This window comes from Camponotus vicinus, unplaced genomic scaffold (genome assembly GCF_025532165.1).
Source record: "Camponotus vicinus isolate PSW18456_S1 unplaced genomic scaffold, iyCamVici1.0 SCAF_13, whole genome shotgun sequence".
Lineage (NCBI taxonomy): Eukaryota > Metazoa > Arthropoda > Insecta > Hymenoptera > Formicidae > Camponotus > Camponotus vicinus.
The window spans coordinates 10,324,770-10,348,278 of NW_028141949.1; the positions used below are offsets into that span (position 1 = coordinate 10,324,770).

The following is a 23,509-nucleotide window of genomic DNA, read 5'->3' on the forward strand; positions in this document are numbered from 1 at the left end:
CCATGCGCGAGGAATAGAGTGCCAATTTAAAGATTGGAAACTCATAAAATCTCATCGTGAAGGGTTGATGACGCAATATTTCTTCAAATGTCAAATGTGCAACTATGAAGACAATATATGGTCAGAATCCACAGAACCTGAAAAGTTGGATCTCAACCAAGCTGCTGTAGCTACAACTATAACAATTGGAAATGGTTATGCCCAACTGGAAGAGTTCTGTGCAGGTGTAAATATTCCTTGCATGTCTGAAAAGACTTATATAAAATATCGCGAAAATCTAGTCGATGATTTTCAAAAAACAGCTACAGAAAGTATGAAAATGGCAGGCGAAGTAGAAAAACAACTCACCCTCGAGAGGAATGAAACTATAAATGGTATTCCATACATAACCGTTGTAGCGGATGGTAGTTGGATGAAAAGGTCGTACGGCAACACTTACGATTCACTTTCCGGTGTTGGTGCCATAATTGGTTACCGCACAAAAAAAGTTCTCTTCATTGGTATCCGCAACAAATTTTGTACGGTGTGTGACAGAGCGGAGCGAAATGGACTCGAGTCACGCAGTCACAAATGTTATAAAAATTTTGACCGCAACGCTAGCTCTACAAGTATGGAAAGTGACGCCAGTAGATATGGGCCACTATGGTGCGTCAAAACAAACCCCCACCACTCGGCCCCTGGCGCCGTGGGCGTGGCCAGGTGAAGTGGAGGGAGGCGTTCTGATTGGTGGAAACAATGCCCCACCTCCCGAAGTCTCGATTTTGATTGGCTTGCACCATAGTGGCCCAGAGTTTGATTGGCTTGCACCATAGTGGTCCAGAGTTTGATTGGCTCGCACCATAGTGGCCCAGAGCTGCGATTGGTCGACGCCGGCTGTGTCGCCGATTTATCAAATTTTTATTTCCCTACCTCCGCGGTACTAGACTCGAAGAAGCAATCCTCCTTCCACTCCAGCCCTGGCCCACCTGTATAGGGTTCCGAGTCAAATTCCCGTTACCTAGCCCTTAGTCGCTCTCGCTACGTCTTGGCAGAACGAACCCCCCCACCTACCGACTTTCGGGGTAGCTGGTATGTCTCGAGGAAATAATCCTTACCTCCCCACTCCGTCTCGGGGCCCGCTATGGAATATCGAAACAAGCCCCCTCCGCTCGAACGGTTCATGACGCACTTTATCGGAAAAAGAGACAAAGCATCTCAGTAGGAGACAATAATTATTATAATTATTATAATTATTATAATTAGACTACATTGCACTACAGAGGTAAAAAGATGAACATGCGGATGATTGAACGCGAGGCGGGGGTGTTATAAAGGAAGAAGGGAAAAGTTAAAAGTATTAAACACGAATTAAGATAAAAAATTTTCACATTTATTAATATACCTGCATACAATTCGTAGTACTTCGCAAAAATTTTTTTATATCTTCTTACAATTAAACACGCTATTAATTAACATTATATTTTTCATGTTTTTTTTCGCGAAGAAAAATTTTATGAAATAATTCTACGATTAAATGATCGTTATATTTGCAATTTTCGGAAAAAAGACTAAGAAATCCATCGAGATCGTAACCGCTGCACATATAATATAAAAATACACAACTGTAGAGTCCGCAGGTTTGAGAGAAAAGCCCTTGTAGTTGTTCGGTATTCCATCGATAAATGTTGGAATTTCGCCGGAGACGTAGGAAAAAACCCGGATACAAGGGCGGTATTCCGTAGCTATCGAAGTATGTCCCTGTACCGTCTTCGTCGAGGAAGAAAGCGATCCAGTGTTCTCCAGGGCGATTATGATTGTCCGTATTAGCGACGATGGCCGTCGACCTCGTCCACGCCATCGGCAATCTGTCGGCAGTATAGACTCCCACATGTTTGACATCTAGCTGGCGCAATGCTTGCAGAATTTCGCGAGAGTCCATTTGTTTGCAGCGAAGACGAGCGAACAAGCGGTATTATTTGAATAATTTCTTTTGGTGGCTTGTTTTCGGGTTGTACAGCTAACGGATTTTCTGTTTGCGCGGAGCGGTTAATAGCCGCACGTTCGATTTTTTGCAGATTTTTCTTCTCTATTTTATTATTTGATTGTGCTTTAATATTTTCATTTTCATCGTCGTCGTCGTCGTCGCTCACTATCAAAATTTCGGGAGAACTGCAAGTCGTTTGAGTAATGCTGTCTCCGTCGCTGCTGAAATTATTTTGCGCAACAATCCAGCTTTTTAATTTGTAAGCGTTGCGTAATGCACAATGAAAGATTCCGAATTTTCGAAATCCGTGATGTCCGCACTCTTCTTCTACCGTCAGATTTTTGAATGCCGGTGAGATGCCTTCCAAATTATATATATTTCTAGAAAGTAGATTCCTCAAATAACTCGCTTTCTCGTTTCCTCTAACATAAATGTGACGCACGCATCTTGTAATTTGCCGCAGTTGCGATGTAAAATATTTCGGATTAGTTTCGCCATCGAACCATTCAATGCCGTGATGATTTCGCGTGAGCCAGTTGTTTTCTTGTCTTATTTTTTCAGGTAATTCGGCAAACGAATGCGTCGGTATCATAATCCAATGATCGACGATTGGAGCGTCAATCGCTACAACAGCAACCTCCTTAGGGATAAACTTTTTCTTCGCATCGCGGAAACCCTGAATATCGACGACTATATCCATCTTACGAAAAAAACTTATGTGATTCGACGCGAGGCTCTATGTAAAACAACGACGCCGAGCGTGTCTCCAACGAAACTGAATATTTTTCGAAACGTTGCGCACTGATGTCGGAGTTTTGAGCGAAGTAGAGGGGGAACAATTTTAAGCGTCTATAAAAAATTTACCCCGAAAAATCGACGATGACCTGACGAGACGAGTCGATTTCTATGACATTATCGAATTCGGCATAGATAATACAATTAATCGTCTCGGAAAGTGCTCTTACGAATCGCACTTCTAATCGTAAACTACCATGTTTGACGAGATTCCAATGTCCAGCGCAATTAGCGGATAGATCGGGAGTAAGATCAAAAGCGAATAAAGTATACCCTTTGAAATAGTCGTCTCTGCTTATAGAATTTCCCTCGTTCAAAAAATGAATACCTGTTCCCGAGAAAAGCGTTTGATAAGCTTCGATGTAAAGCGGTTCCTCTTCGGAGAAAGCTGGTTGCAAAGGCCTACTGGGGATTTGCGTGCCATCGACGTACAGCGAGAAGAAATTTATTCCGTAGTTCTTGAAATTAAACGGATTTAATTTTCTGTCACCGTTAAACGCTTTATTACTAACGAAACCGACTATTACTCGCTTCGGTAATTGACCGAGTATTACATTATCTAACGATTCACCCATAACGCCGCTATGAATCGTGAATGTTTTAACCTCGACTCTCGTGAGCGGATACTTGGCTGTAACTTTACTCATCATTCTAGCATGCGCGAGTAACAAACCCGAGCTTATTTTCGCCCTTCTAACGAGCAAGGTAGCGTCGAGAATGTGAATTTTCGATGTTCCGCTACTTTCCATGAGACAGAACGAATCTTTCGAACGAACGAATCTCAACCGTACTTCTACACCGTTAATTAAAAATTTGTCTTGATTGAAAACGTCGCAATGGAGATGTCCTACGAGATCTAACGCCTTTCCTCTGGAAATGTAACGAGCGCGTCTCGCGAGAGCGGGATTGCCGGGATTTGTTTCCAACAGATCGTCCATGTGTCCGGGTGCATCCATGTCCCATAGACAGGAAGTTAGATGGGAAGTTTTTGCGGGTGAAGAATAATTTAACAACGCCTCTATGTACGCTCGGTACGCGTAAGCGTTGTTTGGAGGCGACACGAGCTTTTGATTGAAATACACGTCGATTTGATTGAAGATAGAATGAAGCAAATGATTTACAGGGCCTACGGCTATTCTTTCGGCGCTTGTTCCTGAAGCCTGTCTCGCGGAATCGGCGCTTGTTTCTACACGTAGACGAAGACTCAGCATGGTGTGCGTGAGATCTAAATATTCTTCTCCGTGTCCGGGGATGACGAATTCTATCGGCGAGTCGTCCGAGAGAGAGGTCACGGGTTTGTAATGAATCCATTGCGAATTTTCGATGCTAGTTTGCGTAGGTGTTAGAGAGAAGAGATCTAGTTCGCTCTTTAAACACTCGCTCGAATGCGTGTGAAGAAAAGACATATTTCTTTATCGCAAATTGCTCGCTGTCGTCCGTCGCTCGCCACCGTCGTTAAATTAGAATGCTCCGAATATAACCGCTTAAGAAAATATATCGGATACGGTACGTTTTTTACCGATTTTACGTCGTTTCGCAGACGTCTTAAGTCTTTTTTTCACAACCGTACGACTTTTCTTCTTCTTTTTATTTCTCTGCGCTTTTGTACTCGTTCTTTTTTTCCCAACCGCTTTGATTTTCTTACTCGTCCGTCGTCGCTTGCGAGCCGATGTTATTGCGGATCGTGCGATGTGATTATCAAGCCCGACAAAAGGGAACTGAGCTACATGCATTTTCGCATCAGACTTATATCCCGAACCCTTCATTAGACTACTTATTTTTTTTTTGGCTTTTCTCTTGAGTTTGTCTCGCGATTCTTCAAAACGGTGTTTGGCCGCTACCTTAAATGGCGTATTGTTTTCGACGTCTTCGATTACATTAACGCCAGCCCGTAAAGCTTCTTTTCCCACAGCTCGCGCGGCTTTACCTAAATATGGTAGTACGCGTCTGAATAATCCCCCGAGAAAACTGCCGATTCCGCGACCGCGCTGATAGGGCGATCCGACGAAAACTCGCGGGATTCCGCCGCCGCGACCGCCTCCGTTCTGTAATTCGTCGCGATATACCGAGTAATAGTCCATTAATAATAATAATAATAATGAACGGTCAAATGCGTTTTTCTCTTTCGCGGATTCCGTGTATTTTATAATATCTAATCGATACACCTAAAATGCAAAGTTACCGTCAACGTTCCGAATTCGAATGGTATGCTCTTCCCCAGCTGATCTCTTATATCTATTTCGATCGTACGGAAACTCGTTCGCCGCAGCGCGATGTATTGCGCGGGCGAAAAATGCTTTATCTGAGTGGATGCAAACGGATAATCGTTTCGTGCATCGTGCGCGACTATTCGAAGAAGAGGCGATTGTACATCGCCCGTAATATAAGGTTCGCAAATGTCGCAGTAGACGAAAAGTTTGTCTGGAATACCTCGCAACAAACTAGCTGGTATGTCGGCTATTATATAGTCGTCACCCGTGAGTACAAAAGGAAATTTTGGAAAAGCAATGCTCGAAGAAGGAGGAATGTCAGGATTGTAGTAGATCGGTAGTAGATCGTTCGAACTTCCACAGCGTGAATCAAAACCGAGCATACGACAAAGCTTGTCGGAAAAATGCACATGATGTTCCATATCGCATTTCCTCTCTTTGCAGGAAAGTCTCATAACAACTTTACCACCAGCTTTTAATTCCCAAACGACATGGGCTTTTACGGGTTTGCACGCGTCATTCATTGTTTCTATAATATCGCGTACGCTCGAATAAACGCCTGGTGATACTTCGACTTCGATCCGCATGAGAAAACGCATCGATGCTCTTATTAATATCGATAAATTTTATTGTTCCTTCTCCAGGGCGTATATGTAAAAAGCTACACGGAAACTGGATCTCCGTGAGCGCTACTTCCCAACGACCGCTTAAGTCTATACGTTGAGGTAATTCGGTGGTGAAACACGTTGTTTTATTTTCCGGAAAGTAGCGCATGCTACTATTACTCGGGAGGATTATGTGAAATTCTTCCCCTCTCATTTTGATATTAAACTCGAGGCTGATATCCAAGAATTGAATTTAGAAGGATATCCCCGCCAACTAACTAGTAATTGTTTATTGTCGCCCCGTCCCTTGGTTTTTATCACGTGGTCTACGATAAATTCTCCCTCTCGTAAGTCTTTAATAACTTGCGTTAATTCCTGCTCGTAAAAAATCCCGTCTATAACCTCGCCCTGTAAATCGCTTAGTTCGTATACAGGAGGTCTTCTCCATTCGAGAACGCGATGAATTCGAAATATTTCTTCACTCCATCCCGCCTCGTATCCTTTCTCAAACGCTGCTTTTGCTCTACTAATGCGTACGAGCTCGCCCGCTCTGTATTTACACTTTTGTTTGCGCCCGCGATTTTTTCTTCCTTCAGCATCTTCGGCATTGATATTCCACATCGATTCATATTTTCTCGCGCGATACGCGCATTTTCCAACGTAACGATCGCTGGTTGCATTTTAATGCTAGAATGACGAGTATGATTGTAAGCGTGAACAATATCCTGCAAAATATCGATATAACGGCGAGTATTTTTATGTGTAAAATAGCGCCACATCCTCTCCTTAAGTGTTCTATTGAAACGTTCGACTATAGCTGCTTTGATATCGGGATTTCGCGCTACACGAAATCGGATGTTTTTTTCTTTTAAGAATTTTTGTACAGCGCTCGCGATAAATTCTTTACCTTTGTCGGTTTGTAGGTAAACGGGTAAACGTTTTTTGTTTCTCGAGAATATGTTCTGAAAGGCCTTTATCACGCACGCCGAAGTTTTATCGCGCAAAGGTTCTACCCAAGCAAAGGGCCTAGGGGAATAAGCATGTAAAAGTTGCCCCCGCCCGTATCAAGTCGAGATTGGCATCATAGATTGGCATCTATGTGTCTAAAAAATCCTGTAAATATCAACCTTAAAATTGCATTTTTGTAGGAGTTATGGAGAGGGAAAGCAAAATCAAAAAAGTGATTTTTCTCGAAAACGACTGAACCGATTTTGATGAAAAAAATATATGTTATGAACATCAACAAGACTATTTTAAGAATAAATTAAAAAAAAAATTCTGACCAAAAATACGAGTAAAAAAAATTTTTGAATTTTTCAAAATTTTTTTTGAGGTTATGTTTTAGAGATACACCTCCAATTTTTTTTTGTTTAAATCTTAAAATGTCTGCTTTAACATCTATTTTTTCCAAATTTTTCGTAGAGGTACTTCATGGCGAAAAATGATGAAAATCATGCATGCGGCGCGGTACCACGCTTTCACAGCACACTCTCGATCCAGGCGCGTATATCGAATGTTCTAGTCTGGTTAGTATGCTGGATTCTTGAATTATTTTAGGACAAAGTTAGTAGAAATGCCAGAAAGAGATTTGAAAATCTTATTCACCGGTTCATACCAACGCGGTCAAGCCATATCATATTTGGCAGAAATGGTTGACAAAGATGGTAAACTAAAAATTGAGTATGTTAAAGATCAGTCAAATGTACTCAAATTGAAAGTTCCATCTCGTCATATTTGTCGAACAGCATATCGATGCTTCTTAAGATATAAACCTAACAGTGTTGGTGTTTCTGGTTTGACACATTACACATGTGAATGTGCCAATGGCAAACGGTCTGTTGGTTGTTGCTCCCATATTGCTGCAGTGGTGTATTATTTATCTCATGCTAGGTATTTATCAAAAATTTTCAAACCGGCCGAAATACTCAGCGAAGTATTCAAGAAATACAATTACATTCCAGTAATTGAGAGTGATAGTGATGAAGATTAAAAAAATAATAATCTCAACTCCTATAAAAAGTACCCGGTTTTCTGAGAGGCGAGGGGACTCACACTAACAAAGCACTCCGATAAGGAGTTCAAAACCGTACTGCATCCTTTTCATAGTGAATTCTGGACACTTATTTTTATAGACTAACTGCAGATCTGACGAACTGACGATCCTTATTTAAATACTTTATATACATAAAATGTTAACATTCTTTTTAACCGTTTTTCACGAAATAGATTTTCAATTATTTCATCTGATCTGATGAATCACGTAGGTATCGTTACAGAAATCATAATTTCACTAAAACTTAACTTTTTCGAAAGGCGCTTAAAATAAACGTACAAGTAAAAATAAAATCAAAATTCTTACTAACTTTGTCGTAAAATAATTCAAGAATCCAGCATACTAACCAGACTAGAACATTCGATATACGCGCCTGGAGCGAGAGTGTGCTGTGAAAGCGTGGTACCGCGCCGCATGCATGATTTTCATCATTTTTCGCCATGAAGTACCTCTACGAAAAATTTGGAAAAAATAGATGTTAAAGCAGACATTTTAAGATTTAAACAAAAAAAAAATTGGAGGTGTATCTCTAAAACATAACCTCAAAAAAAATTTTGAAAAATTCAAAAATTTTTTTTACTCGTATTTTTGGTCAGAATTTTTTTTTTAATTTATTCTTAAAATAGTCTTGTTGATGTTCATAACATATATTTTTTTCATCAAAATCGGTTCAGTCGTTTTCGAGAAAAATCACTTTTTTGATTTTGCTTTCCCTCTCCATAACTCCTACAAAAATGCAATTTTAAGGTTGATATTTACAGGATTTTTTAGACACATAGATGCCAATCTATGATGCCAATCTCGACTTGATACGGGCGGGGGCAACTTTTACATGCTTATCCCCCTAGGCCCTTTGCTAAGTACATCGATAACCACCAGTAGATAGGAATATCCGTCGTTATAACTCTTAAGATTACGAAGATCGATTAAATCAGCCTCCCATAAATCATCGATATTTGTCACGTTATAATGTAAACGCGGAAATTTTCGTCGTACTGGACGATGCAGCGTGTACGCGTCTTGCGATTTAAACCAGTCGACAACCTCGTTACGCGAGAAATTCGACTTAGCCGCTCGTGATAAATTGACCGTCGCTGAATAACCCGCGTAGTGCGAAGGATCGTAATATAATTTTTCGAGTTCCATCTTATTAGAATTTGCTCCAACCGAATAAACCTCTTGCTTTCTTCGTCGGGGAATTCTCGTCCTTACTTGCTAATGTTTTATCGGCCTCATCCTCATCCTCATCGGCAGATATAAATACCGTATCTCCTTCGGATACAACCGTCTCGTTTAACCTGCTGCGTGAACGACGAGTTTTCGGAGTGGAAGTAACAGCTGCTAATTCGCTGCTTTTAATACGACGAGCTATTTTGCCTACGTGTAAAAAACTACGATTTCCTATGAGAGTGGAAGGTGTGTTTATGTCCTGCAGTAATCGCGCAAACTGAACTCTTCCGATTGCTTTTACTGTTTTTCTCTCGCGTATCGCGTCATTTATGAGATCGCTAATATTCGAACCCGTTACAACCGCACCGTTTATAGTCACGAGTCCTTGTCTATCCCAACCGATCTTTGACGACGGAGCATCGAGTAAATATTTCAATAGCGTGTGAGCTTTGTAGCGATAAGTTTTCGGCACACTTTCGATTATATTTTTAATCATTTCCGCCGATTGATCGCGTTTTTTTCCGAAACTATTAGCGTCACCTCCTCCTCCATCTTCAACGCTACTAATTAAAGTACGCGTAAATTCTTCGGTATCGTCATCTTCCAAGTACATGTCCTCGTCTTGCTCAGTTTTATCATCGGCGTCGCCGTTTAAAGCCCCACGCGAATCTTTGCGAAAACGCTTTTTTGCATCCCGAACAAAGTAAAGATAACGTTGAAGTACTTCTTTATACATTTTCCATCTTTCACCCTCGTCGGCGGGAGTCGAGAGATTGAGAATACGACACATCTCCGCATCGAGTCGCGATAAAGGGGTTCCCGGTGTCCGTACAGATTTATTATTATCATTTTCCGTATTATTAACATTTTCCGACTGTTGATTTTGCTGCTGCTGCTGCTGCATTCGTTGCATTTTTTCGAGATTTTCCGTAGAAATTAAAACCATTTTTTTAGCCTTTTCCATTTTTAATACTTTTCCAAATATTATTATTTTTCCTCACAAAGAATATAAAGAATTGTATTTCTTTTCACTCGCCGATAATCCGTGATAATAAAGCTCCGAGTATAGGACCGATAATATAGGGTAAAAATCCTCCGCGTTGTACCAATAGTTTTCTTTTAGTCTTCAAATTACCCCGCTTTGCCGCGATGCGCCGTAAAGTCGTTTTATGCTTGGACAAGCGCTTTTTTTCGCTAGATTCGAGCGGTACGTTACCTTCGAGCGTATTGAAAATACACTCCTGAATACACTTTACAAATTTATTGTCGGCATCGCGTAAGAACGCCGCTCTTTGATTTTTTTTCAAATAGCATAGAGTTTTTAAGAGACACAGGTTCCTCTCTCCGATGCAACGTTTTGCAGTCTTTATTGCGCTATTCGGTAAATTCCTCGCTGTCGCTGTCGATGATGTTTTGTTAGGGTCTGCTTTTTTCACCATTGCGTCGTAATCGCACAACTACAACTCGCGGCTGCGAATACCTTTCTTTTATACGCTTCCGGCTCTAATGACAGATTTACGTGGTATGTAGACGTAATGTAGAGTATCCTCCGGAAAGATACACGTGCGAAATCGGTATTCGTCTGGAGTCGATTGTTTCAAATCGAGCAATAAATATCCATGCGGCTTCGAGGTAGCGTCGTAGTACGCTTCTTCCATAAATTTTGGATCGTCGGGATATACCTGACGCGCTAAATGACGAATTTGCGCACGATCGCGCGGATTTTTGAAAACTACTATATAATTCGCGTTGAGAGATATGTCGCGCTGTCCACGTCCCTGATGGAAAAGATTTTGCGAAATGAGTATAACGCTGAGATTCTTATGATGACTTCCTTTTGTAAATAGATCCACGATAGCGTCGCACGAAGACGATTCCCTCATAAGATCGTCGATTATCACCAATTTCGGAGAAAGCGCATCGTTAGAATAATCCTCCGGACGCGGTAACCCTTCGCGAAATTCGATTATATTTTTCCTCGATTTTATTAAAGCATTATCGCTATATTTGCTCTCGCTTTTCTCTTCTTCTCTCTCTCCCGTGTCGCAATGTAAGCACTGATACGCATCTTGCCACTCGGCGTAATAAAATAAAATTCTCTCGAATCGGACATCGGACATGCGGGATAAATGTCGAAGAAATGTTTTCACGAAAATTGTTTTCCCGCATCCCGTAGGACCGCAGACGATCGACGTCCAAGGATGTTTCCAGCGCACGTCCATTACACAAAATAATCGATTTCGCGTTTAGGAACAATCTCATAAATAAAAAAGTAAACGACGATATTTAACAACAATAATCTAAGAAAGAAAAAAATGCGCATGCTCCTCGAATATTATACAGGAATGTAAGAAGAAAATAAGCTTATTCGCGTGGGGCCCCATCCGCGCCGGCCACGTGCTCGCGCTAGCGTTCTCTGTTACGCGTGCGAGCGGAAAGCACCGCTGATTAGATGATACACGACGCGCGACCGCGAGTAAGCGTATTCGCGCGAGGGTAGGCTCGCATCGGCGACTTTCGCGAGCACCAACGCTAATGAGCTTATAATTGATTCTCCATATACGCTTATAGTAAAAATAAAATGCTTAAATTCTGGAAAATATATTTTAAATCGATGTATCGCCTAAATTACAAAATACCTGTACATACTCGTATTTTATGAATCAACCGATAGCTGACTCAGACAAACACTATCCCCCCGTGATATAATAATAATATCTAGAGATTCTTAAAACCCTAAACACACGTTAAAAAACTAGAGACATTCAATAAAATAATCTCATCTTAAGATAACCGTCAATGGTTTTCATTTTAAAATAACCCCGCTATATTTGCAATAGTGATTAAGAAAACAATTCTGTTTCCAAATAATTTAGGAAGATATGGAAAATCTTTCTCACCTTGAATCTACCCTAGCGAAACCCTCATCCTAAATCCTCAACCTATTTTTTTCTCATGCTAAAACAGCATATATACCGTATCGACTAAGAAATCTGATAAGATTTCACATTTTTTTTAAATTAAACATTCAGATATACCCCCGCCCGTAATATCTATAAATTTATCATTCGAATCTTCCTTAATAAAACATCCCCTAAATATTTTTCCCGTGGTGAATCACTCGAGATATAGCTTAGAGAAAATTTTTAGAAGTTTCTAGAAACGTTTATAGAAGTTTCTCGGTATTTTTCTTTGATTATTGTAAAATATTTTGTTTGAATACGCATTTATGCTCACTTCTGCCCATATTATTTCCCCCCACTCTTTTTGCTTAGATTTTTTTTTAGGTGGGAGAAGCAGTAATATAAGCGCGAGGACAAACCGTGTATTCATTCGAATTTCGTCGTTAACAGAAGTTAAGTCTCGAGCGAAGAAGAAAAATTCTACGCAAATACGCTAACGTTGTTGTTGTGATTATTTTTTGCACAGTACATTTTTCGAGTTTGTTTCGAGTGGTTAATAGTAATGGCTGGAACGACCGAAATAGCCAGTTTTGTGAAATCCTCGCATGTTTGCGATATTAAGGAGCCGGGAAATGGAGACAATAAAATCGGCAACGGTGGAAGAAACCGACATTTGTTGCTATCAACAACATACGGACTTAATTCATCCTTCACTAAGAAGATACAAGTGGGATTGCAATCGACGAAGGAAGACTGTTTTGTTCCAATTGTTAAATTAACGAGCAATAATGCCGATGGGATTTGTCTCGACTCCGACACGTGGCAGCAATTTCAATCCTGCATGGAACATATGAGACAGTATTTGAACGACGATCAAAAAAGAACGGGAGGAATAAATCCGATTATTATTAACAATATCACCATCAACTTTACCAGCGCTTATGGCTCGAGGGCTATTCTAATGGCATACAAGGAAACCAACGAATATTCCGCGAGTAATGTCGAGAAGGAAGAACAACCTCCGTCGAAGAAACGAAAAACTTATAACACCGCTATCGTGATGCAGAAAGTTACTTTCCTCGGCTTGGAAAATATTATAAAATGCATAGATACGCATTTGTCGCAATTAATTAATATCGTTCATACTGTCAATACATGTGCTAACTATATAATAAACGAAATAGAATTAAAACTTCCCTCATCGTACATAGATTGCGAAATTATAAAACTCACAATTAAAGGAAATTATGAACAAATCGAATAAAGTGTTCGAACTCAAATTAATAATTTAACATTTTTAGATGTATATTTCAGCATTATATTTGTAGAGATACTTTCGCTTAAATTTAATGAAATTTCTCGTGCGATTTTACAAAAACGAAAATTTTATGAAAACCAATAAATAAATGTACATCGATAAAATATAATAAATAACATAACAAGTTTTTCTTAAAAAAAAAATTCACAGAGTACTTTTTACTACGTTTTCAACATATTTCCCGATATCTCCTTCTGTGCTTTACTGCGAACACGCACCAACACGTCGTGTATTATTATTATTATTAGCATTAAACGTGTATTTTTTCTTATAAAGAAACAAATAATTTTAAAAATTTATTATATTCGAGCAATAGCTATGGTCGACGCAAAATAAAAATCTTTGACAAATAAAATAATTACAAATTTTTTTTTATTACGCCTAGTTTTTAAGAAATCATATGCGTAAACCATTACTTAATTAAGGTAATTAGCAAAATGTTTAGCGTCAGTTGCTTTCTCGAAAAACAAAATAAGAAATGAAATAGATTATTCGCGCTACGGTGAAAAATATAATTACAATACGGTATATACGACTACAAGAAATTTCAAACTTCTACATTCTTTATGGACTTCTCCGTGCGCTGATAAAGGTTTGTTTGATTTTCCTTTTTGAGTGGGGAGGAAAATATATAAAATGGACAACGCTTAACCGAATATAAGCATTTTCGAGATTTTCTTTGCCCGAGGAAACTTGTACGATTTTCACTCGCGTGTTATTCCTTTAAGAAAAAAAAATGGCGTGTAATAAAAATTTGATATCGAGTTGTGCAAAGTTGGCTGCGAGTTTATCTCCAAAGATAAATTCCGCGAGCTACATTTCCAAATTAACGGAAACAAGTGAACATAATTACAGCGTATTTTCGAATTTCGCGTGTGCCTGCTCCGATACATTGCTTGCAATTTTATATAAATTGGGGCATTTCGGCGGCGACGCGAAATTACTAAATATTGCCGGCGAAATAATTAGTGCACGAAGAGCCTTGAGCGAAGATGAAAAATATGAAGAAGAGGAAGATGTAGGTGGACATATAACCTACCTACTTCAAAACTACAGTAGGATCCAGTCGACGGGTAATTATTTTACTTATTTTATTTATTTTTGCTTTCAAAGAAAAAATACGAAAAATCGCGATTATAAAGTTAAATATTTATTACTAATTACTAATTAATCACAGGAAACAATAATCTCGCGAGAACAGCGATAGTGCGACCTTCACGTAGACGCCGCGCAGAGGAAGAACCCAGGCAGGTCCTTCGCGTAAGTTTTGCACGTAATGAAAACGAGTGCTAATTTTTCTCGGATAGAATGTTCGGTAGTAATAAAAATAATCAATACTAATAAAAAATATTCTACATTTCAGGAAGACCGCGATTACTCGAGGAAAATCTGGCGATTCCCGTTGTCGTTCTTGACGACGACGACGACGACGAGGAAAACATGAACGCTGACGACATCACATATGCAATCAGTAGCCCTGATAGCGAAGTGTTCTCGCCGGGTAAAGATGATGATTATGTAAAAAATAGGCTAAAACGAAAATTCAAATATAAAAATAATTTTAGAACTGTTTTAAATTTTGTTTCTATAATATTAAATATTCGAATCTTGAAATATTATTAGAATTTCCGCGAGAGATGGAGGAGCGCGGGAGAGTGGAGATTAACGAAGAAGAGCCAGAAGAGAGTGGGGAAGAAGAAGAAGAAGTGCAGGAAGAGGAAGAAGTGATAGTGCTGGAAGAAGAAGAAGAAGAAGAAGAAGAAGAAGAGACTGTGAGAGAGGAAGAAGAGGAAAATATATACGCTTCCTCCAGAGAAGGTAACTTTAATAATTTATTTCTCGATATATTTTTATGCTCGAATTTAATCCAAATTCTTAATTTTTCTTTAGAAACTCGTCGCTGGGGGATTAGCTATTCCCCAGAATATTAGTAGCGGAATAAAAAACAACAAATATTGCTAAAAAGGTGAGATTATTTCGTTGTATTATAATATTTATAGTACGGATTACATTCGAGTATAAAAATATTAAAATAATAAAAATAACAAAAATAGTATTTATAATTTATACGGTTTTTTAACAGTACAATACGGAGGTGGTGTTGACGGCCAACAAAATTCTGCGCTCTCCCACACCAATGAGGAAGAAGAAGCGGAAGAGGATGAGACTGAGGGGGAGGTAGCCGAGTTACCCCGCTCGGAAAATATTTCATCCGAGACCGAGGAGAGTGAAGAGGACGAGGAGGAGGAGCATGAGTACCAGCAGCAACAGCAACAACAACAACAGCAACAGCAACATCAGCAGCAGCAGCAACAACTTCACCAACAGGTCGGAAATAATAATTTTAATTTTGTAAATTTAATATCGGAAAATGCGCGACAATTTAGAAGATTCCGGGTAATCGGTAGAGAAGCGAGTTTCGCGATACGTCCGTTGACTGAAGGCAACGATATATATCACTCGTTAGAAAACGCGTTTCGCGAAATTCACCCGTATGCGTTAAATTCATGTGAACCGGGCGATTACGTAGGATTATCGTTTGATTCGCCGAATTTATCGCATGGTCCTGCGGGTATATCTTTTCGTCCGGCGCGTGATTTGAGTTACGAGGACATTTGGAGACTTGTGAGTTCGTTAGCACAGAGCGCCGGTGGTCTCGATATCGCCGACCAATTTAACATACGGGTTTATAATGTCTCGATGCCTTCGGGTCGCGGTCGCGTCACGTTAACACGGGAGGATGTCGCGAAATGTTCGATAGTCGAAATTAATAATTCCGATAACCTGTGCTTCCCTCGAGCTCTCGTAGTAGCTCAAACTTATAGCGAGCGCGGTAATATCCGTACGGGTGAGCTGCATGAGAAATGGAACGCGATAAGATATCAGCATTCTTCGTTATAACGCGAATGTGCATTGCAATTAACGAGAAATGCCGGTGTCGCAATACCGGAAGAGGGTTGTGGAATTCGTGAAATCGAACGTTTCCAGCGTTATTTCGCCGCCGACAATATCGCGATTATTGTGTATAATTTTAATACTTTCGGTCGCGGCGAAAAACCGATGTATGACGGTGCCGAAATACTCGCTTCTCTCGGACGCGAGTCCTCGCGGCGATTAAATATCATGTATTACGAGGATTCGCGACATTATAATCCTATTTTAAATTTAAAAGCCGCCGCTGGTACTCGCGATTATTGCGTAGCGTGTAATGTAGGCTTCCGAAACGATAGACCCAATAGTCACCGGTGCTTAAATAAATGCCCGCGATGCTTATCCGCACCACCGTGCGATTCCACTTACGCCGAAATAAAATGCGACGCGTGCAATCGGCTATTTTACGGTGCAAGGTGTTTCGAGCGTCATCGTAGCGAGAAATCGTACGACGGTAGAACACGCGCTAATGTTTGTAGCATCGTGCGATTTTGCGATAGTTGCGGGCGTATCGTTAAATCGAATTTAAAACGCGAATGCGGCGTTTCTTATTGCAAATTATGCCGTTCACAACAACCGCGCAATCATATGTGTTATATGCAACCTCTTCGACAACGTGTCGATATTTCCTCTGCCGGGCCATCTTCATCAGCGATGGTACCGGATGAGGTAGATATATCTAGCACGAGAGAAGAAGAAGCACGGAACATATGTGATAACGCGGAAAAGAACGAACGTGCATATGAACGCGGAAAGGGACGTGTGGCTTTCGTATTTTACGATTTCGAAACGCGGCAGGACGAGACGGTCGAAGGAACGGGAAATATAAAAAAACATATTCCGACGCTATGCATCGCGCAACAGATTTGTGAAGCATGCGTGGGGGAAAATAACATGCCCGTGTGGTGCCATTGGTGCGGAGTGCGAGAGTTCGTATTTCAACGCGATCCGGTTAAACAGTTTGTAGATTTCGTTACGCGTCCGGTAAAATATTTTAAACGCATAATTTGTATAGCGCATAATGCGAAAGCGTTCGACGCGCAATTTATTTTGAAATATATCGTGGAAAATTGTAGGGATATTGAACCGAAAGTAATTTTAAACGGCACAAAAATTATTCTTTTAACCGCGGGACATACAAAATTCATCGATAGCGTTAATTATATGCCGATGCGCTTATCCGAATTACCTAAGGCTTTCGGGCTAAAGGATACTGAGGATAAGGGCATTTTTCCGCATTTATTTAATACTATCGAAAATCAAACGTACGTCGGACCGTTACCCGATGTACAATATTATTCTCCGGATAACATGAAATCGCAAGAGCGCGAACGCTTTCTCACATGGCATACCAAAATGAGGGAAAAAAATACCGTGTTCGACTTCCAACACGAGATAGTGCGCTATTGTCGTAACGATGTTGATATTCTTCGACGAGCGTGCGTAGCGTTTAGAAAAATTTTCCTAGATCGCGGAAATGTATGCCCGTTCGAGGAATGTACAACTATTGCTTCGACCTGCATGACGGTTTTCCGGAAAAACTTTTTGCAAGCCGATACGATAGGCATTATTCCTACGGGGGGATACAGATGCGCGAGCAATCATTCGCGTAAAGCCTTACAATGGCTGATATGGATGGAGCGCGAACTCGACCGCCGTATAAATCACGCGGGGCGTGCGCGGGAATATCGCACGATCGAGGGTACGCTCGTCGATGGTTATTTCGAAACGTCTGTTGCGGGAAAGACGCAGCGTCACGTGTTGCAATTTCACGGTTGCTTTTGGCACGGATGTCCAACTTGTTTCCCTGTAAATCGCGATAAAGCGCTTTCGTCGGGGGAGGATCGCGGAGATACATTAAATTCGCGATATGAACGAACTCTCGCAGTTTCATGGCGCCTTCGTCAGCGGGGATACATAGTGTCGGAAAAGTGGGAGTGCGCCTTCGAACCAAGAAATGCGCGACAATCGCGTAATGTATGATTTTCTCGCGAACCATCCGATGGTAGAAACACCACCGCTCGATCCTCGCGACGCGTTTTTCGGTGGGCGTACGGGAAATATCGCAACTCAATACGAAGTCACAGGTACGGAGAAAATACGCTACGTCGACGTATGCTCATTATACCCGTTTGTATTGAAGACGGGCGCTTTTCCGATCGGTCATCCGGAAATTTACGTCGGCGATGAATGTAGCGCGTTAGTCGGAAGGTCACCGAATTATAATTTCGACTCGCTCGAAGGCCTCATACGCTGTAGAGTACTCCCTCCTCGTGATTTATTTCACCCCGTACTTCCGCATCGCGTACGAGGAAAATTACTCTTCGCGTTATGTCGTAGTTGCTGCGAAACATTTTCTCAGACACCGTGCACTCATAATGATAGCGAGCGTGAATTCGAGGGTACCTGGGTAACCTGCGAATTACGCAAGGCCGTCGAGAAAGGTTATCTCGTAACGTCGGTAAGCGAAATTTGGCAATATAGAGTTAGCCAATACGATCGCGCGTCGCGGCAAGGTGGATTGTTCGCCGAATATATTAATACGTTTTTACAGCTTAAACAGGAAGCCAGTGGTTGGCCGTGCGAATGCGGGGAAAACGACGATGAGGCAAAAGAGCGATACTTGAGGGAATATGAAAAAACTGAGGGTATCGTTCTTGATAAGCGAAACATCGCGCGGAATCCTGGTTTACGCTCGGTTGCGAAACTATGCTTAAATTCATTCTGGGGAAAATTCGGCCAACGATCCAATTTGCCGACTACCGAAATCGTAAAAACACAACAACGTTTCGCGACATTACTAACGAGCGCCGAATACGAGATAACCGACATATTACCCGTGAATGACGAGGTAATGTATGTTTCGTGGCGACTGCGACAAGAGGCTCTCGTTCCCTCGCCGATAACAAACGTCGTGATAGCAGCGTATACGACTGCACTAGCGCGTTTAAAATTGTACGAGTACCTAGAACGTTTAGATCGTCGTGTATTATATTACGATACGGATTCGTGTATTTTTATAAGCACCGGTGATTCGAACGAATACATGCCGCCTACGGGAAATTTTCTAGGCGACATGACGGATGAACTCGAAAGCTACGGCCGCGGTAGCTATATCGAGGCGTTCGTGTCCGGGGGCCCGAAATTTTACGCCTACATCGTGCGAACACCGGAGGGTAATACTCACGAAACTTGTAAAGTTAAGGGTATTACTCTCAATTACGAGAACTCGCGACGAATTAATTTTAATGCTATAAAAAAGCTACTATTAGCGAGAGAAAAAGACACACAGGAAAACGAAGAAGAAGAAAATCACGAAACTTCGATAAATCTACGCTTTAATGCGATTCGACGTACGGCGTTTCATGAAATTGTTACGCGAAGTGAAACAAAAATATGTGCGCCGGTATTAGTAAAGCGTAGATTTATCAATAGCAGATATTCGCTACCATACGGATATGTGTCGGTATAACAATATTCTTATTTCTTGGGTGACTTTTTCTTTTTTAAATAAAAGTCGCGCATTTTCCGATTTTATTTTAAAAAATAGAATTATAAATATTGTAAGTAGCATAAGAAAAATGTAAAATTTATAACAATATAAATATAATTCTTCTTTGTATATATTTCTGTATATTAATAATAAGCAAAAATTTTATTAAAAAATGGCTGGTTTTGAAAAATATTAATAAATGTAAAAATTTTTTATCTTAATTCGAGTTTAATACTTTTAACTTTTCCCTTCTTCCTTTATAACACCCCCGCCTCGCGTTCAATCATCCGCATGTTCATCTTTTTACCTCTGTAGTGCAATGTAGTCTAATTATAATAATTATAATAATTATAATAATTATTGTCTCCTACTGAGATGCTTTGTCTCTTTTTCCGATAAAGTGCGTCATGAACCGTTCGAGCGGAGGGGGCTTGTTTCGATATTCCATAGCGGGCCCCGAGACGGAGTGATAAGGATTGTTTCCTCGAGACATATACCGCCGGCTACCCTCCGAAAGTCGGTAGGTGGGGGGGTTCGTTCTGCCAAGACGTAGCGAGAGCGACTAAGGGCTAGGTAACGGGAATTTGACTCGGAACCCTATACAGGTGGGCCAGGGCTGGAGTGGGAGGAGGATTGCTTCTTCGAGTCTAGTACCGCGGAGGTAGGGAAATAAAAATTTGATAAATCGGCGACACAGCCGGCGTCGACCAATCGCAGCTCTGGGCCACTATGGTGCGAGCCAATCAAACTCTGGACCACTATGGTGCAAGCCAATCAAACTCTGGGCCACTATGGTGCAAGCCAATCAAAATCGAGACTTCGGGAGGTGGGGCATTGCTTCCACCAATCAGAACACCTCCCTCCACTTCACCTGGTCACGCCCACGGCGCCAGGGGCCGAGTGGTGGGGGTTTGTTTTGACGCACCATAGTGGCCCATATCTACTGACGCCATTGTAGAAGGCTTTAAAAATAGCCTTGAAATGCATGGACTGATATATAAAACAGTTATTGCTGATGGCGACAGCAGTGTATATCAGGCCATACTAAATAACGCACCGTATCGCGAACAAATGGTGACCGTAAAAAAAGTAGAATGCACTAATCATTTGCTTCGCAACTTGTGCAAAAAGTTGAAGGTCGTTGCAGGTACAGTTCAACTAAAACAGCACAGAAAACGTGGCTTTGTACAGCTACGAAATCTTGTAAAAAACAACATTTTAAAAATACGGAAAGAAGTAGTAGAAGCTGCCGCTCTACGAAAAGAGGAAAAATTACCTCACCATGACAAAGCTACGGAATTACAAAAAGGTATTTTAAATATTCCTAGCCATATTTTTGGTGAGCATAAAGGATGTAATCAACGTGGCCGTAGATGCGAAGAAAACCGTGAGAAAATACAAAATTATATGCCGTATTTAAAATTCCACGGTTTATATGACAAAATTGAAAGTGCTGTCAGGTATTTGAGTGCTTATTCCGATAGTTTGTTGTTAAATTTGACAAACAATCCTGCAGAAGCGTTTAATTCAATAATCTGCAAAGAAATAGGTGGAAAGCGCCTTAATTTTGGTTTACGAGGTTCTTACAATGCTAGAATTGCGGGAGCTGTTGTGCAGTATAATACTCAACAAGTGCTTACGCAAGTATACAAAAGCATGTGTAAGGATGTTCCCCCGACTGTCAAAAATTTAGAAAAACGACGACAAATAAAGGTTGCGATAACCAAAAAATCTCGAGAAGAGGATGGCAGATGTAAAAAATTTAAACGAGAGGCAGGAACAGATCGATATTATGGCCCACAATCACAAAAGCCAGATCTTCCACCTGACGTATACAAACAACTTGAAATAAATCATATAGAAAAGTTGTCAGAAAATGCAGAAAACAGGGAAAAAATTGAACGGGATACAAGAGACCAAAATGAATGTGAACTATGGCATTCATTAAGGCGTGAAATGCTAACAGCATCCAATTTTGGAACTGTATGTCGCATGAGACCAACAACGTCTTGTGCAGCGACTGTAAAAAGCATTTTATATCCTTCACAAATTGACACAGCAGCCATGAAATATGGTCGCGATAGGGAGGAAGTCGCCAGAAAAGAGTTGGCTACAAAATTAAATAAAAAAATTGAACCATGTGGATTGTTCATTGATTATAAAAATCCATTTTTGGGTGCTTCTCCCGATGGACTTATCGATGAAGATGGTTTGGTAGAGATTAAATGTCCTCTATCAGCAGAGAATTTAACAGCTGATGAGGCTGTACAAAAATTGCCTTTACTGAAAGGCATATTTGACAGAAAAAATAATGATAAAATGAATCGAAATCATCGATTCTTTTATCAAGTTCAAGGGCAGTTGAACATAACGCAGCGAAACTATTGCATATTCGCTATATGGACTCCCAAAAGTTTAAAAGTTGTGGTAGTAAATAGAGACAATGACTTTTGGGAAAATCAAATGCTGCCTTTTCTAAAACGTTTCTATCATGACTGTATGCTTCCAGAAATCTTGGATAGCCGTCATAACAGGCATATGTTAATTAGAGACCCGCAATATGTAGAAGATGCTCAAAAAAAGCATCTGAAAGAAAAATTATCCGCAAAACTGCGCAACAAAATAATGTAGATAACAAGCAAGAAAACAAACGATTAAAACTGAATTTGATGCAAACAGACTTAGCGAATATTGCTACTGTTTCGGATACAGAGCAAGATAGCGATTGCATCTTAGTCAGTTATTCAAAGATTAAACAAAATCTGACTAAAGATGAAATAGCAAAACGTAAGAAAGTTTTAGATGATATAATTGCTCCTCTTCCTTTGGTGAGAGAGAACGTTCTGCCTGTACAGAGCAAACTGAACGATGAATCGTTAGATAGATTCTTGCGTGTTGTTAGAGAAACTTCTTGTTTCGAAACGCAAAGCGTTCTGTATTTGGAGTTTCCGGATCTGATAACAGCCAGTGATAGCGATAACAGTTTACAAATAATTGGAGGCAACTGTACTGATCACTGGCGATGCATTTTCTGTGATGGCTCCAAACTGCATATATATGACAGCTTACCTGGCTGTACATATAAAAAATTGGTAGAAAAAGAGAAAGATTATATTCGCAAACGTTATCCAAGAATAAATGTAAGCAATATAATATTTGAAAAAGTCCAAGAACAACCAGATAGCATATGTTGCGGAATTTATGCAGCTGCTTTTGCTACATCTGTAGTTTTAGGAAGAAATCCTTGTGAGGATAAATATTCTAATGACGTAGAGCGCATGAGACGTCATTTTATGAATATAATAGAAACTAACAAGCTGTCACCGTTCCCTTCACAATAAATGTTTGTTGCATCAAAATAAATAGCATTTGTTTAATATAATAATATTCAATGCGTCCCTCATTTGCATAAAAAGAATGCTATATTATTTATACACTTGGTGTGCAAATCGGAAAGACGAAAATATAATGGTTGCGTCTTACGAAAATGGGCGATGGATGGGGCCCATTCTATATATGAAATATTTTTAAAAATATTTTATATTAATATAAATATATTTATATACTAATAAAGCCAGGGGCGATCTAACGTGTACTGGCATTATACGTTTATATGTATATACATACACCTAGTGTTATATACTTTACGTATTTTTATCTCTATATAATAAATATGTACAAATAAATTATTTAATATTTGAATACAAACAATTACATATTGAACACATAATTATCTTTATTTTGTGTTTTATATCATGATGAATAAAATGTTAATACGTATATTTATAACATTTAATATATATACACAAATACATGTACTAAATAGTATTGTAAATACATGTATTCATTTTTTGTCATTATGGTGTTAAGTGTAAAAGATAACTATATTGTGTAACTGTATTATATTAATTTTTTAAATAATTAATTTTGTATTTATCATATACGGCTAAAATTAAGAAAAGCATATTTTTCTTTGGTTAAAGATTACTCTTCAATTATAAATGTATAATATTATATATATGTTATTATATATATATATATATATATATATATATATACAGGGTGGCC

At 39.9% G+C, this 23,509-nt stretch overlaps 1 pseudogene; it reads left to right on the forward strand.

Moving 5' to 3' along the window:
• Window positions 1-241: 241 nt before the first annotated feature.
• LOC145963904 (uncharacterized) lies at window positions 242-22,782 on the forward strand (annotated as a pseudogene).
• The last annotated feature ends 727 nt before the right edge of the window (window positions 22,783-23,509 follow it).